Source organism: Scylla paramamosain, chromosome 9, assembly GCF_035594125.1.
Source record: "Scylla paramamosain isolate STU-SP2022 chromosome 9, ASM3559412v1, whole genome shotgun sequence".
Taxonomy (NCBI): Eukaryota; Metazoa; Arthropoda; class Malacostraca; order Decapoda; family Portunidae; genus Scylla; species Scylla paramamosain.
The window spans coordinates 11,875,001-11,892,500 of NC_087159.1; the positions used below are offsets into that span (position 1 = coordinate 11,875,001).

The 17,500-nt window shown below is 47.2% G+C and overlaps 1 protein-coding gene across 2 annotated transcripts in view; it reads left to right on the forward strand.

Annotated features, from left to right (window-relative positions):
* The window catches only part of LOC135103608 (uncharacterized), a 99,723-nt gene extending 88,787 nt beyond the window's left edge, over positions 1–10,936 (forward strand). For both annotated transcript variants that reach the window (XR_010270129.1, XR_010270131.1), the window contains one exon: positions 10,583–10,936. The gene's annotated coding sequence lies outside the window, so the exon portion shown is untranslated. The remainder of the gene's footprint in view (positions 1–10,582) is intronic.
* The last annotated feature ends 6,564 nt before the right edge of the window (positions 10,937–17,500 follow it).

Below are 17,500 nucleotides of genomic sequence, written 5' to 3' on the forward strand. Positions count from 1 at the left end.
TTACGTACCTTAATCGCTGTATATATTACCCCCCTCTCTCTCTCTCTCTCTCTCTCTCTCTCTCTCTCTCTCTCTCTCTCTCTCTCTCTCTCTCTCTCTCTCTCTCAAGGATGAATCAGACAGGTGTAATTATTTGCCGCAGAGGTACGCAAGAGTGTCTCGTTTCTCGGTGATTTAGCGGCGGCCGGATGCTCGCCGCGTGACGCCTGTATGGCCCCCAAGTCAACTTTGAGCAGCGTACCAAGTTGTGTGGCGGTAATTGTTTCTTTCTCTAGCTCCACCACCACCACCACCACCACCACAGCAGCCGCCACCTCCGCCGCCGCCGCCACTCGCAGGATCGTCTCGTGTTTGGGTAGTGGGAAAGAAGGAGGGAGACAGAGAGGAGGGTGCATGGGAGTAAGGGATGTTTAAAAGAGGAAGGAAGGTTAGGAGGAGGGATTGTTTGTTTTGTGGGTGTTTGGGTGTTCGGGTGTTTGAGTGGGTGGGTTGGTGGGGGGTGGGGGGTGTTTTGGTTTGTGTGTGTGTGTGTGTGTGTGTGTGTGTGTGTGTGTGTGTGTGTGTGTGTGTGTGTGTGTGTGTGTGTGTGTGTGTGTGTGTGTGTGTGTGTGTGTGTGTGTGTGTGTCTGGATTACCTGATCTTCGCTTCAACATGTCATGATCGAATAAAACACACACACACACACACACACACACACACACACACACACACACACACAATAAAAAATAGTTTTCTTTACATTATTCATCATAATATTGAAATTCTTCTTTCTTGTCTTCCTGATTTGACAAGAAGCGTCTGTATTGCGGCGACTCACGTGACACTCCTTAGTTCATCCTTATTGAGAAAAACAATTTGAGAAAACACCACCAGGAAATGTTGCTTTTGTTGTACTATAATGTATGTATGAATTTTCTTGCTTTTTTTTTCTTTTTCTCTTATTTTCTTTCTTCTTTCTTTATGTTCTCTGATGCGGAATCTTATCTTGTTTCTTTCTTTCTTTCTTTCTTTCATGTTTTGTTTTTAGTTTCTGATTTTCGGTGTGTAAGAAAGGTTGCAACTCCGATGTGTCTCATACGACTCAGGATTCTCAGTTGACAACTCATGACTGAAGATAAAAGAAAAGAAAAATGCAACTTCTCTGGTGCAAAATCACTCCTCACTCGTACACATTATTTTCGTCCCAACTTTCTTCTTCTTTCCCTCGCTGTATAATAAACACCGCCATCTTGGTATACGTACGAGTATATGCAATTCTTACACTCACCACCACATTCCCTCACAGACCCATGGCAATTTCGCAAACTGGAAAATTATAAGACAAACCAAACTTCTGTCTACCCACAAGTGCAGTTTTCTATCAATAGAGAAAGAAAACTAGGAAAAAGTAATCATCAGGTTCGTGTCAGGAGGAGTAGGAGGAAGAGGAGGAGGAGGAGAGGAGGAGGAGGAGAGGAGGAGGAGGCAGGAGGGAAAGTAAGCAGGTTGAGGAGCAAGACGACTAAACGACAAGGAGGACAGACGCAGCTTCACCTTCACTCGACTTCCACCTTTCCTGTTTTCGTCATTCTTAATCTTGCTTTCTTTTTTTCCAATCGTCTTTGCTCTTGCCAATTCTGTCTTTGCTCCTCCCCTTCCTTCTCCTCCTCCTCCTCCTCCTCCTCCTCCTCCTCCTCCTCCTCCTCCTCCTCCTCCCCCATCCCTTCCTCCTCCTCCTCTTCCTCCTCCTCCTCCTCCTATCTTCCACCACCTCCTCCTCGTCTTCTGGAACCTTATACTTGTGGGTCATACTCCCCATGTTCATTGGTAACGCCAGTAGTGTTTACCACGAAATAGAAAACGGAAAAAATAGCCTGGATTCAAGGTACAGCTATTAGCAAAACCATCTTCGCGGCGCCTCAGTGTTCGCCACGATATCAAAGGGCCCCGCGCCGCCGCTATTCAGCCTGCGGGGGAACACGGACCTACGTACTACCTCCAGACGAAAGCAAAAAAACGCGTCTAGAAAACATTGACCCTCTCCACCGTCCCGAAGGTAACATGACGGCGGGGCGGGGCGGGGCGGTGAGCGGAGCGGTGGGCGCGGGGCAGGCTGGGGTAGAGCACTGGGCGGGAAGGTCTGGAAGGTCACGGGAACACGGCAATCAGATGACGTGAATGTCCAAGGAAAACCCCATGTGTGTACTCTAATGCTGGAAATTTTACGAACGCACACAGGGAAAAAAATTCACTTAGTCTAGCTGCGATTTTTTTTTGTTTCCTTATTTGAGAGAGAGAGAGAGAGAGAGAGAGAGAGAGAGAGAGAGAGAGAGAGAGAGAGAGAGAGAGAGAGAGAGAGAGAGAGCTGGTTTCCAAGTATACGAGAACCCAAGGGCATAACTCACATTTTACACAACAAAAAAAAACAAAGACTAAATAAATAATACTGATAACGACTACCAAATTAGTGGTAACAAAAATAATAAGATAATTCACCTACGTGCACATTAAAAAAATCCCTTAATTTACGAAGACCAATTACATAACATTAGCTCCTCCACTTCTGGCTGCCGGAGTGAGGAATGAGTCACCTTTAATTAGATACCTGTAATGGTAGCAGAAGCAAACCGTCCTCGTCACCCCTTGCTTCACCTGGTTGTGGTGTTGGAACCTTTTAGTCTTCCTGTCTTTGCCAATTTCCTGTTTATCTTTTTCCTGATTGAGCTCCAACCTGTTTATCCACGTGTCTTTGGCGATTTCCTGTTTACTCCTTTTTTCCCTCGCTGTGTTCACCATATTCGTGTCTTAACTCCACTAAGGCAAATGTCGCTTGTATTTCCTTTGTTCTCGCACCAGCGGAAGGAGAGAGGCTAGCACAGGTATAAAAAGACACACTTATATGTTCACTTGTCAATTAACCTGTCACACTTCCAATGTGTTTAGTGTCTTCCCTCAGTCTTAAGTTCTGTGATCTGATGACCTTATGTAAGTTGTCATGTATTGTAAGGGCATGCATTTCCAGAAGACCAAAGGATTAAAGACGGAGGAAAGGCACTGAGCACACAGGAAGTAAGAGCGGCAGGTTAATTGACTCGTGACGTTGACTGGACCTGATTAAGCAAGGAACGAAAGTGTGGAAAATCAAATGTACCACACTGTATGGGAAGGAATCAATAATTAGTTTCTACATGAGTAGTTTCCTGAATTGCGACGGTGTCCAGTTATGATGATATATTGAAAATCTAATTAATTTACCATGTAACATCATTATTTTTCTCTTATTTCGGCTGTTCCCGTTAAGAGTTACCATAGCAGATCAGCCTTCTCATAGGTGCTCGATCCCTTGCATCTTCCTCTGTCACACCCATTACAAGCGTGTCTTTTTGGCTTCTTTCACTGCATCCACATCACATCACAGAGACATAGTATCCTTTGAGTCACTTAAATGGCTGCTTTCGTGGCTCTGCGTCCTTCTGATGGGCATGAAATTATTAGCATGGCAGCTGTCTTGTCAGCTGGCCTGCTTTGGCTGAAACTTGATTCTGATGTGGGGCGCTTCCAGAGGCTCACGCTTCTGGGAGACGAAGGTGAATACGAGTATGCCCACACAGCTTTATTTGAACGTAGTCACTCTTCATTCTCCTCGTCTTCGTTATTCTTCTTTATGCACCGATGAAATATGACACTAAAATAACTCTAACCTTTTTTGAGCCCAGTATTGTCAATTGAGAGAAAAGACCGTACCCTCTCTGGCCACACACCAGCACGCCTTTCTCCTCATCCTCTCCCTTCCTTCCACCTGCACGTGAGGACATTGGCAATGGAAGGCGTGTTGGCCCTGCGATGTATTACTGTTACGAAGCAGGTGTTTGTTCGGCGCCTGAGTGATGGGGAGCCGCTCGAGTTTATCTGCTTTTACCCCGGCACTAAATCGTGGGTCGGGATTGACTCGTCAGATAAGACATCGCTTTATTACGTGTTCCAGACCTGACGCGCTCACCCATGTGCTCCCCAGCTTTATGAGGCCGCCCCCGGGACTCCGTTAGGGGGTGACGTAACACACACACACACACACACACACACACACACACACACACACACACACACACACTGACGGAGTATCAAAGAGAGGGCCGCTGTGGAAGGGTTACCGAAGATGTTTTGTAATCAGCTGTGAAACCACTGTGAAACTGCGCATACGTGTATGTATGTGTGTGTGTATGTGTGTATGTGTGTGTGTGTGTGTGTGTGTGTGTGTGTGTGTGTGTGTGTGTGTGTGTGTGTGTAAGAGGGCATCATCCGTCCCATTCAGCGTGGAGGAGTCCAGTGATAAGTCTGAGCAGCCGTCAGATGCGCGGCCCGATGAATGGTGTACACGAGCCCCGCAGACGCCTGGACCCGCCGCCTGTCACAACACCTCACTCTCGCGACCCCCAGCGGCGCCCCGACAGTCCTCCCCTCACCTAGCTCCTCCCTCACCATCACCTCCTTCACTGCTTCCTTCCTCCTGACGTCACTTCCGCAGGAGTGCCGCGGGGCCGACCTTAAGTAATAGATAATTATGTTATGTTAATGTTATGTTAATGTTATATACGTATTTGTTATTAATGACTGCTTGTATGTCGTTTCCGTGTGCTAGTCTTTGAGTGTACGTCCCAAATGAGAGAGAGAGAGAGAGAGAGAGAGAGAGAGAGAGAGAGAGAGAGAGAGAGAGAGAGAGAGAGAGAGACTAGCCTTGAGGAAGATTGTTACATAAATTCTGAGCACCTTTTTTTTATTTTCGATGGAAAGAGATTAGTTTGTCCTCTCCTCGATGTTTTTTTTTTTTTTTTTTTTCTCGTCTGCTTCTTTGTGTCTCTCACCTTTACATCCCAAGACACACCTTTGGACCGTTAAAAATCCTCTCGTGGCTGACATGCAGTAGACGCGGGACCTTCAGGAGACAAAACGCCTGCCACGCACCTGACGGAGGAGGTCGTAAGGTGGCGCTGGCCTGGCTGGGACGCTCATTAGCTCGGCCCGGGAGGAGGTGATGGAGCGACGAGCAGGCGGGAAGGCGGCGGGTGCTGGAGATAGGAGCGGTGATGTGAGGATGGTACGAGTGAGGGTACGTGATGAAGTGGAGGCTTGTGTTGCTGGGTGAAGGGTGGGTGTTGGTGGAGGCGTGGTGGGTGATGGCTTCGGTATACAGAAGGGTGTAAGAGTGTAAGGATGGGTGAGGGCTCTCGGACACTGAAAGGTATGTGAGTTTAAGGGTGTTTAAGGGTGTTGCTGGAGGTGAGACGGGTAAGGGCTCTGTGTACTGAAGGATATGGAAGTGTAAGGGTGGTGTTGATTGCATGGTGACTCTGAGATGGTGATTGAGGGGGCTTAAGATTGTAAGTGTTGCCTGTATGGTGGGTGAGGCTCTTGTGTTCTGAAGGGTACGGGGGTTCAAGGGTGTTATTGGCTGCATGATGAGTGAGGGGTGAGGGCTCTGGTGTTCTGAAGGGTACGGGAGTGGCTGCACGGTGGATGGGGGTAGTGTGCAGGGTTGTTAGGGTAGCGGCGCGTGATCTCTCTGTGAGCATCTAACAGTGAAGGTATGCGTCAGTCTGCGTGAACGTTGTAGAGACGTGGCTGCGTGTCTCATGAGTGATTGTGGTTTGGCAATACTCCTTTCAAGTATTTAGAGGTCAATTCCTGTGACTGATTTTCTTTCTGGCGCATCTAATAAGATCTAAGTCGACTGCCAAAGGTACGTGTCTTTCATAACAGTTCACCAAAGCATACCACGTGCCTCTTACACTCGTCACGTGCCGCGCCTGTACACTTCCATCACGTGCCGCGCCTGTACACTTCCATCACATCACGGAAATACCAGCCTCCCATCACACGAACCGAAGCTATATAAATGTAAATCCAATTATGCTCCCTGATGCAGCTCCTCTCGTGCCGCGGACTCCGGGAAGACGAAAGATGATGTTGAAAGAATCGACGCAAAAAAATATGTATATAATCCTTAGCAGCCACTCCCGCGTGGCCATTCATTCCCGTCACCCACGCCACTTTTTTTTTTTCTTTATGAATGAGAAACAAGCCTTGCGAACCCCCATTCATTCCCTCGTGAGACATTCCCCGCACGGCGCTACCATTTGTTATAACCCGCGAAGGTTCCTCTCCCTCTCTCCCTCTCCCTCTCTCCCTCGTCTGTCGCGGCTCCTGATGCTGCGAAAATGAAGAGAAGAGAAGGAGAGAGAGAGAGAGAGAGAGAGAGAGAGAGAGAGAGAGAGAGAGAGAGAGAGAGAGAGAGAGAAGGAGGGAGAATCTGAGACCATTTAGAGGAAGGTACAAAAGGGACGAGGCGGTGAAGAGAAACGATACTCAGGATGAAGAGATACATATTACGGTGAAAGGAAAAAGAGTCGAGAGCGAAGAGAAGACAAGAGGAGAAGGAATGGGGATGGGATGATGCAGATAAAGGAACAAGAGGATGAAACAAAGAACTAAGGAGGGTGGACGAGTATGAAGGCGAGGAGATCGAGAGTAAGGGTATGGAAGCGACACCAGATAAAAGAAGAGATAAGGAAAGGCCAAGGACAAGGAGAGCACAGGACAGGAGCGCGAAGGAGGAGGAGGAGAGAGAGAGAGAGAGAGAGAGAGAGAGAGAGAGAGAGAGAGAGAGAGAGAGAGAGAGAGAGAGAGAGAGAGAGAGAGAGAGAGAGAGAGAGAGAGAACTGATTGTGAGTGCAGAAAAGAGATAAAAGAAAACCCCACACACACACACACACACACACACACACACACACACACACACACACACACGGGAAAAGAGAGGATAAGGAAAAATTCCACTGGACGAAGTAAAGGAAGAAGCAACAACTAAAACAAATGGAAACTTTCCTGAATCAATGAACAACATGCACAAAATAAAAGAAAATAAATAAAACTACAAACACTCAATGATCGTACCAAATTTAATACGAACTTTAATATGCAAAAAAAAAAAAAAACATGTAAAATAAACAAAAAATTAATAAATAAAAACCCATATATCAAATAAAGAGGGAAAACTCAAGACTAATTAGACAAAAAAAAAAAAAAAGTGGAGTGGGAGAATTTACTATACGAGTACATTAAGGGAGGCAGAGAACGAATGTAGAAGGAAGTCATGTAGGGGAACAATGGAGCAGAAGAGGCAGGGTACAGAGGACACAGCAGCAGGGCAGAGGGAGGTGGGAAGGGTGTGGCAGGGCAGAGGACCGCCATACAAAGGGAGCAGGTGATGGGGGAGGAAGGAACAGGTGAAAAAACAATACGTAAATCCTGGATGAAAGGGAAGGGAGATGAGGTGTGGAGGAGGAGGGGGAGGAGGAGGAGGAAGAGGAGGAGTGGAAGGTTAAGGAAGGGCAGCCATGACCACTAAGACAGGCCACCGGAAGTTATGTGCGTACGTATGTATGTGCGTGTGTTCGTGTATTGACCCCTACTATACCTAACCCCCTCCCCTCACCTCCCCCTTAGACTTCCCTAGGCCTCCTCACCACCACCCCCCTTCCCGTTTCCCTTTCCTCTCCCTCTCCCTCTCCCCCTCTCTCCCATGTTTTCGTTCACGGCTGTCTGGTCTTCACCCCGTCCCGCCCCACCCCGCCCCAGGTGTGTGCCCCTCTCTAGTTGGGATCAAGCTTCGCCAGGTAACCGGGCTTTGTTATCTATGGCAGGTGCTACAGGTGTTGCTTTGTGGCTTCGTGCTTTCATTCTCTCTCTCTCTCTCTCTCTCTCTCTCTCTCTCTCTCTCTCTCTCTCTCTCTCTCTCTCTCTCTCTCTCTCTCTCTCTCTCTCTCTCTCTCTCTCTCTCTCTCTCTCTCAGTGTGTGTTTGTGTTTTTGTGTGTGTATGTGTTTGTGACGTCAGCATCATTCGAGAGGTGGGCGTGGGCGTTATCTGGCCGCCTCGTCGCTGCCTGAATACTAATCTGCCCTGCCCGCCCACAGGTGACTTCCGCCGCACAGGTGTTCCTTTCCCCCCATCGCCCCCGAAAGGCCCGCCGACGCAATCACTTCCTCGTACCTTCGACTCGTCATAACAACCTCGCGAGGGTCAACTGGTATGCTGCTGTTTGTTCTTTCTTTGTGTTCTCTTGCGTTCCAGTTTTTTTTTTTTTCTGAAAGTGTTGTAGTTTTTAGGTTACGTCATTAGAATTTACTTGTTCATGTCGCATCCTATTCACAGGTAGACTTAATGATCCATTCAGTAGTTAATGGGAATGCTCCTCGTGTTTAATGATTATCTTTCTTCGTTAAATATCCTTCCTGTATTTTTATGGTTGTATTGCCCTCGTTTCCTTCCTTCGTTTAGTTTGTGACTTTCGTGCTATATTTTGCGTGTCCCCTTACTCTAATTGTCTTTCATTTCATCATACCCTCATATCGTTTCTTTTTCCTCTTTTATATTCTTTCCGTCCCTTTCCTTTCCTGTTTTATCATAAGTTTTCACGACCATCATTCCTTCCCTAAATACTATACCTTCCTTCCTTCTTTCCTTCCCTCCCGCCCTTCTTTCCTTCCTTCCTCCCTCTCTCCCTCCCTTCCTTCCTTTCTCCCTCCTTCCTTTTCTTCCTTCCTTAACTCCTTCCTTCCTTCCTTCCTTCCTTCCTTCCTTCCTCCCCCTCCCTCCTTCCCTCATTTTGCCATCTGCTCCCACCGTTCCTTCCTTCATTGCTCACAACACTAGCGGAACCAGGAAGAGAGGTACGTTTAGCTGAAAGTCACAGAGGGAGACGCTGGTGGCAAGGGGACGCGACGCACCGGCTACGCACTCTTAAACGTGTCCCCGGTAGAGCAGCTAGGGTGAGGCGCGGATCTCTCTTGCTGGGATGGCAAGGCGTGTGTTGTCTAAGTTACGAGTATGTGGAGCAGCGGGCGATCAGCAGCAACCTCTGGTAATGGTCCGGGCATGACTAGCGCCTCTCAGCTGCCGTGGGGATGTACTATGTCTGTAGGGTGAGAGAGAGAGAGAGAGAGAGAGAGAGAGAGAGAGAGAGAGAGAGAGAGAGAGAGAGAGAGAGAGAGAGAGAGAGAGAGAGAGTAATGAAAATGTACTCATATATCCGATTAGTAAAGATAACGATGGACGTATAATATCAAGCGGAAAGAGAGCACCACTAATTTTCCGAAGACTTCTTAATAAATCCACACACACACACACACACACACACACATGGACGTGCGTTACTGACCTGCTCATCACATTCCGCCCCGCCAGCGATACACTCCTTGTTTTTATCCCCGCCGAGCAGCTCACAGGGGAAAGGAAGTCAGCCAAATTACACAGTCGGTCTTTCCACGCATCATCCAGGGCTCCGCGGGCGTGTTTATCAGCCGCGCTCAGGGTCCATCGGTGGGCGCGGATTGCCTCTCACGACGCTAACCTCAACATCGGGAAAGAGCAGGAGAACCCGACAGCCAATTAAAACGTACATGTTACGGCCATAAATGTGCCGGCGGGATGTTGGCTTGAGAGCGGCGAGGTTATAGATGTGAGGAGCAGACGCGGCGGCTGTGAGACTGTGAGGCGAGGCGCGGCGGCCCTGTCATCAAACAGCCTCGAGGGTACAGTGCACGGTGGACGGTGAGGATGCCTGTCGATGCGGCGTAATGCGGTGCGACCGTGGCCTAATTAGAGCAGGAGAGCATGATTTGGCCCCTCACCACCTCGTCCTCGGCGCGCCCCAGACCTGTGAGGGTCCGCCAGGCCTCGCCTTTTCCCGGGATATGAATGGAGAAAACAAGCGGTACTAAAGCCTGGCAGTTTGCATACATTACCTGGAGGATCCCCATACAAGGGTGGCTGCTCTGTGTACCGCCGTGTCTGCCGTCATGTGCGGGCAGAACTCCGAGAGCCGTGAGACGCTGTGCTTGCCTCCCTCCCTCTGGGTTAGGACGCGCCACGGGAGTAACGCGAAGATAAGCGTCGATGGACTCTCCCCTCAATATACGGTGAAGCGCTGTGCATTTTTGCTACGCTCGGGAGCCCACGGGCCCATCCAGCCCCTTGTCTGGCGGAATGCTTCACGCAGGTTCACGAGCTTCAGGCAGGGCGGGGAAGAGGCCTGGACGCCGTTCTGAGGGTTGGACTGCCTCACTGTGGGTTCCCAGGACCCGGTAGTTGAGTTGGAGATCGCTACTCCTTTCTCAGTGCTTCTGCCCCACTTTGGTGGCTGCCCGCTCCACATGACCTTTGTGGTGTCCCGACCTTTTTTTGCGGCTCCTCTGCAGGCAAGCAACAGGTGCATGATGGCGGAGGGCGAGTGTGAGGGCTTTACGAGGGAGCTAAGAGCGGCATCATTCAAGTGGCCCCGATCACCGACCCGCCGCCCTAAGGTCCACTTGCAGCTCACGACTCATTGAGAAATTATTTGATTAACTTCCACTTCAGCGAACAGTGAACGATTCACTCATGGAAAGACCGCAACTAATTTCTCTCTGAACTGCTGTTTCCCAGTACTTGTTGTATACACACACACACACACACACACATACACACACACGGCGGCAGCTCCCCATTGAACTGAAATATATTTCATAACGAATTATTTTCTGCCTTTTTCTTTCCCCAAACGCAGTGATCTGTGCAGGAGGCGAAGGGTCAGCACGTGACCTCCCTGCGTCGGGCGTCAGCACACCTGCGGCACACCTGCCTCAGCTCGCCTCACACTCGTGAGCTTCACTACGTCATCAAATTACTTCAGTGTACGCGGAGCTGCACGACGCCGAGTAACGGTGTCGGTGGCCAGACAAGCAAGCCAACTAGCGCGGCGGGGCGCGGCGGAGCAGATGATCCGTCAGCCTCCGAAAGGAACGCGTGGCTGAGGCATCGTTTCTTCCATGTCTTGTTAATGAACCGTGAACTTATATAATAAACCTGTGTTCCTGTAATCATGACTCAGAGCAGTCTGTAAAATACTTCCTCCAGATAACATCAGATCATTCCCTCCTCCATTACACGAATCACACGCCCTTGGGAGGCACACGAGGAGCAGCACGAGCGGTGCCGCAGCACGCAGCCTCCCCATTCCACTGTAATGACGTGCTTCAGCACTGCTTATCACCCTCGAGGCCACCTTCTTCTTGGCCCCGCTTGCCGACAGCCTCCGGAAACACCCCGTCCAAGGCCCCATTATGCCCATCATCGTAATGGTCGCGATTATCGGCATGGAATGACTACTCTTAGTGCTCAATGAAGGGAAAGTGGCGTCGAGGCGGAGGCGAAGCCCGGTGGAGGCCTCGCTGAGCGCTCCGCTGGAGATGCTGCGAGTTGGTACCCGACCCACGCAGGCGATTCATTGCAGCTCTTTTCTCTTTATAAAAGAGAGGAAAGAGAGACGGAGAGGGCAGTAAGTTGAAAAGGCATGAATGCTATGTGATACTAGAGGTTGTGTGAGCTAGCTTCAAATAACTATCCATTTTAAGTAATCTTAGTTAAATCAGTCTATGGCTAAATGTGCGCAAGTTAGGCAGAAAAAGGGATTACAGGCTTCATTAACTTAAGCTTGCTGCGCATAAAGTATTAGCATTGGAATGATGTTCGTATTATTAGACGTTTCGATACTTCATCTTGATTAAAAAACAGTAGTAAAAGTTAAAGTGATTCTTGAGAACCTTTTCATGGTTCTAGCGATAGTTTAACAAGGATTCGGCATTTAAGAAGTGGACAGAAAACATGAGAACCCAAATAATTTCTGTAAGCTTTGAAAATAGTCCTGATGAGATCCCAAAGCGTTCAGTAATACGAGTCTGGAAGTAATCAGGCTGCCATTAGAAGAGACTCAGATACCTCAATACCCAGTGTCTGCCTGTGCCTCTCCCTACACCATGCGAGCACCACCACAGAAGTCCTCGCTGCCCACTGTTTGAGACGCGAATGCTAAAAAAATACATGTGAAAGGAGAAATTAAGAGAAAAGAATAAAGGCAGAGACAGAGAAGTACTTTTAGGGGACGAACGCCCCGGGCAACGCACCTGCCCCGTGTGTGTGTGTGTGTGTGTGTGTGTGTGTGTGTGTGTGTGTGTGTGTTTCCGAGAAAGCAGTGTTCGTGTACATGGAAAGTTGTGTAACCAGATTTTCGCGCGCGCGTACGCACGCACGCACGCGCGCACACGCGCACGCACACACACACACACACACACACACACACACACACACACACAAACACACACACACACACACACACACACAGAGAGAGAGAGAGAGAGAGAGAGAGAGAGAGAGAGGAGAGAGAGAGAGAGAGAGAGAGAGAGAGAGAGAGAGAGAGAGAGAGAGAGAGAGAGAGAGAGAGAGACATAAGCAAGCAGTTTAAAAGATAAATGGAAGTGGGTCCTTGATAGAGAGGCACATTAAGAGGGCCAGTAAAAGAAACGGGAAGGAGACAGGGAGCGCGAGATAAGGCGTGAGGTGGCGAGCAGTGAGGTAGTGAGGCGCGGCGGGGCGGGGACGGAGCGGCGACACGGGGACAGTGACCAGACCAGAGTAGTATGCTTGGCCTTCCCAGATAAGACACTGGAGAGCAAAGCGAGTAGGAGGAGGTTGAAGAGAAGATACGATATGCACACACTTGAAGACTTACAGACAGACAGGTAGACACACAGACAGATAGACAAATAAAGTTTTTCTTGTACATTATTTTTCACAGTTTTACTTCTCGCTACCGAAAAAGAAAAGTTCACTGCAATTTTGGTTGAAGGAAATTGAATTAAAAGTTACGAATTGAGTAGAAAATTGTTGTTATTATTCGTGCATTTTATTCATTTTCACTGTCTTCCTTTGTTTCTCGTGGGTAGAAAGGCAGGCAGGAGGGGGAAAGGCGTGGCGGAATGCTTGCTGCGAAGAGCCCGCCGGCAGGAAACCAAAGACTTGTATTTTTATTCTTCTTCCTCCTCCTCCTCCTCCTCGCTGTTGTTGTTGTTGTTGTTGTTGGTCTTGTTCTTCTTCTTCCTCTTCTTCTTCTTCTTCTTCTTCTTCTTCTTCTTCTTTTTTCTGCTTCTTCCTTCTTTTTGTTCTTGTTCTTTTCTTGTTTCTTGTTCTTGTTCTTCTTGCTCTTCTTGTTCTTGTTCTTCTTGTCCTTTCTGTTCTTGTTCTTGTTCTCCTCCTCCTCCTCCGCCTCATGCTCATCGCTGCTCATGAAACTCGGCGTTTCTCCTCTTCTCCCTCCTATCTGCTGTAATTCAGAGGCCCACCTCCCTCTGGCGGGAGATCACGATGATTACCTCCACCTGATTATCATAATCGGCCCGCCGCCCTCCCGCCAGACTGCCCCCTCACGCCTCTTCCCCCCTGCCTGGCCTCCCTCCTAAATACCCATCGCAATAGTAGATAGTTTAGCCATAATGAAACTACGAGCACGGCTATATTTATAATTCAAGGGTCAATCTCATATTTTGCACGTCTGCGGGCCAATAGCGAGGTAGATGCCGGCGCACACACTCAGGGACGTGCTGAGGTGATGGGTCTGTAGTGTTCCCTGGTGCCCGAGCCGCCTCACCCATTGTCCCGGTCAGCTCCAGGCGGCGGGAAGGTCCTGTGGGTCGTTGTTGTGTTTGAAGATTGACCTGCTGCCTTATTCTTCTGGGCTGTGCATGAATGAGGCGGGGACGATGATGATGATGGCTCGCTCTCTCTCTCTCTCTCTCTCTCTCTCTCTCTCTCCTCTCTCTCTCTCTCTCTCTCTCTCTCTCTCTCTCTCTCTCTCTCTCTCTCTCTTTCTCTCTCGTCGAAAAGTCATACTAACTTTTCCCTCACACTTCATGGACGGCTTGTCTGGCTGCGTGCTTATCTGACTCTCCTCCCACGCTCATTTCGCCTCCCCCCCTGCCCTCTCTAGTCTTACAGCTAGTTACCCGTTCGTTCATTTAGCAAAAGTATCATAACCAAAAACTAGCAATAATATACAGACTTATCAAAATAAACTATGAAGCAAATAAGTAGATAATTTCATATATTTCAAACCATCCTGTCGTTTTAATAAGCTAATCACATCTCTCGGTAACCCTTTCTTTATAAATTGTCGTTAAAAAGCGTGAAAAGTACCCAGTCATTATGTACCCTGCGGAGTAACGTAAGTCTGCATGAAGAGGCTCTGGCTGGGAGAGTGTAAGGGTCCGAGAGGTCGCCGCCAGCACGGGCCGCCCTTAGTACTTTGCTCGTTGATGTTGCTTGAGCGATATGAACAACGGCGTAGAGGAGAGAGAAAAGGAGGAAGTGGAAGGGAGAGGATGGGAGAGTAGGAATGGGAAAGGACAAAGGAACGGGCCCGGGCTGGATGGGAGGGAACACCACGTAACGCTCACCGTGAAATACGCAATGCAGATATTTTTCAGGCGTGATTTAATTGATGCTAAGACTTAACTGAAGGAGTACAATGACCAACGAAGCGGAGGTGAGGGAGTAGGTCGGGATGGTGGTGCGTGGGTGGTATTATAGCACGCGCACACACACACACACACACACACACACACACACACACAGGGGTTACGTAAAGTGGCTTCTAATGAGGGACGAGGAGATGTCAGGACACAACAGCACAATGGGGAGATTACCATGAGTGAGGCGAGGGTGGCAGTACCTCACACTTGCTGCCTTGCCCTCTCCTTCCCCTCCTTCTCCCCCAACACCCATACGCACGCCCTTCTCCCCCGTACCCTCCCCATTCACACTGTCTCATTCTCTCTGTCCTCCCCTTATGTCCCTTTCAATTTTTTACCATACCCGGTACTTTCCTCTCCTCCATCTTCCTCCCCTAATATTCCTCCTCTCTACTCTTTTCCTCTTCTTACGTCCTGATTTCTCTTTTCCCTGACATCCTCCACCACCAACGCCTCTTTACACTCTAGATCCCTTAGTTGCCTAAGTTCTTCACTTCTCTTTCCCTTTTCTTCCTGCTCCTTTATCCATCCACTTGTCTGTTCTCCTGATTTCGCATCCCTTCCTTCTCTGCTTCCCTGTCCATATTTCTGTGCCTCCAGGATGTGATGGGGCGGTGAAGGATAGCAGATCGTTTTACTTAGCTTCGGAGGTCCGCTGTGGCTCTTATATCCCTACCCTGCGCGAGGGCGTGGAGGGCGGGCAGGAGCTGGGCAGAGAGTGGTGGTGGTGGAACAGGATCCTCTAATTAAGGGATTCAGACAAACGGTGCTTGAAGAATCCGTAGGGGCACGATTTGCATATATGCTAAATGAAATTACCTCCGGATTAAAGATGCACATTATGGGAGGCAATTTGTAGATAATTATAATGATAACGCTGTAGTATTTTTCGAACGATTATTGGTGAATACGCCGCTCCCTCGCCGCCCTTGCTGCCCGGGACGTGAGCAGCGTAGCGACCGTCCAAGCGGTGGCCAAGTGTGTTGTGTCAAGGCGCTGCGCCCCGGAGACTCTGTGCGAGTTTTGCTTTCTGAAAATAATTAAGCGATTTCAAAATAAGGAAAGAAGTTGATGACTGAAAAAGGATAGAGTAAGCGTTTGTTCCCAAACCCTCTCCCCAAATACATATAGAATTCACACGTGCAGGAATGAAGCAGAAAAGTATTGTCATTGCGGAGCTAGACTTTTCTTTCAGGAGTTCAGAGCTGTGCACTTACTCAAAAAAAAAAAAAAAAAAAAAAAGTAAAGAACTCCAGAAGAATGGTAAGGAGGTATTACCTTTCCGAAAAATAAAATAAGTAAATACATGTACTATGCAAAATGAAGTAGAGAAAAGGAAGAAATGTTGTTGCGAAGATAAAGAAACGTTCAAGTAATAAACATGAAAAAAAAACAAAAAGACCCACACAAGACCTTAAGACCTATAAAAAGAAACACAATTTCAAAGAAAGCAACCCTTATATATATATATATATATATATATATATATATATATATATATATATATATATATATATATATATATATATATATATATATATATATATATATATATATATATATTATATATATATATATATATAAATATATATATATATATATATATATATATATATATATATATATATATATATATATATATATATATATATATATATATATATATATAAATATATTATATATATATATATATATATATATATATATATATATATATATATATATATATATATATATATATATATATATATATATATATATAAAAGAAACACAGTTGCTAAGTAAACACAAGAATCAAGAAAATCAAGACAGGCAGAATGTTGGAAAGGAATAGAGTGACAGCCCTTCCGTGGTGTGTCGCTGGTAGCCTTGGAGGGACTGGCCGGCACACAGGGCGAGGGAGGAAGGACAAAGGTGCTGTGCTGGAAAGGAAGAAATATTAGCGGATTAGGGATTAGTGCTTACACACGAACCCAAATGCATGGAGCGTAAATCAGGCCCGTCATCCTCCATCCGGTGAAGGGCGCCGTGGCTACCTTGGGAGAGGCTGACGAAGGAGAGAAAGATAGAAGAAAACGAGAAGGAAACGAAGAAAAAAGTGATAAGAAGAAGAAAAGAAAAAAAGGAGAAATGAAAAAGAAAAAGTAAGAATAAAGAGAATATAACAGAAGCGGAAAAAAGAATGTAACAGTTTCACGTCTGTGTTCATAAGAAAAACAAAAAAGCAAGAGGAGGAGGAGGAGAAGGAGAACTAGGAAAGGAAGAAAGAAAAGATAAGAAAAAATTAAAGAATAGAATAATGAAGAAAAAAGCGAGAGACTTGTAAAATAAATAACGAGGAAAAAGATGCACACGTAGCCGATGCATCCTTCAGTTCACACGATCACACTGGTCATCTTTTACTCTCTAGGTGACACAAGCAGCTTCCTTCACACCCACACGGCGCCGAGGAAGTACAAGCGTAAAGTGCTGGTCTATAGGGGAGCCTTAAGTGAGTTGCAATGACTAAAATTGGAAGTGTTGAAAATAAAATGTTGAACAGATAAAGAGATGTTCTTAACTTTGAATGAAGATACGAAGAATAAAAGTTGAAACCACTAGAGAAAGATCAAAGAAAAACGGTGAAATTACTAGAAGTCTGAAATGAAAACAGCAAAAAAGCAAATCGCTGAACAGATACAGAAAAGAACAATACTTAAACTCAAAGCAAGCGTGGAAAAAAAGAGATAAGCCACAACTGAGAACAAAAGAGACAAGGAGCCGAGATTGCCGACAAATTTAAGAGATAACGAGACCAAACTGGAAGCAAGCGTTGAGAGAGAGATAAGAAAGGAAGAGACTGCGAACATGTATCAAAGCAAGTCGATGAGAAAAGAAACTAAACCTGAACCAAGAATGCAATCAGACTGAATAGATAAGACAAGATGGAAACACTGGAGGGAAGAAGCAAGGAGAGGACGAGGCTGGGAGGGGAACACGAGTAAAGGAGGGTAGAGGTGTGATTACGTAAGCTTTGAACATTTCTAATAGGGATGAAACAACCGCTGAAAACACGTGTGAATGAATGCCGGGGGAGTAAAGGAAGCTGAGAACGAGAAAATTAAAGACTGGCATGAAAATAG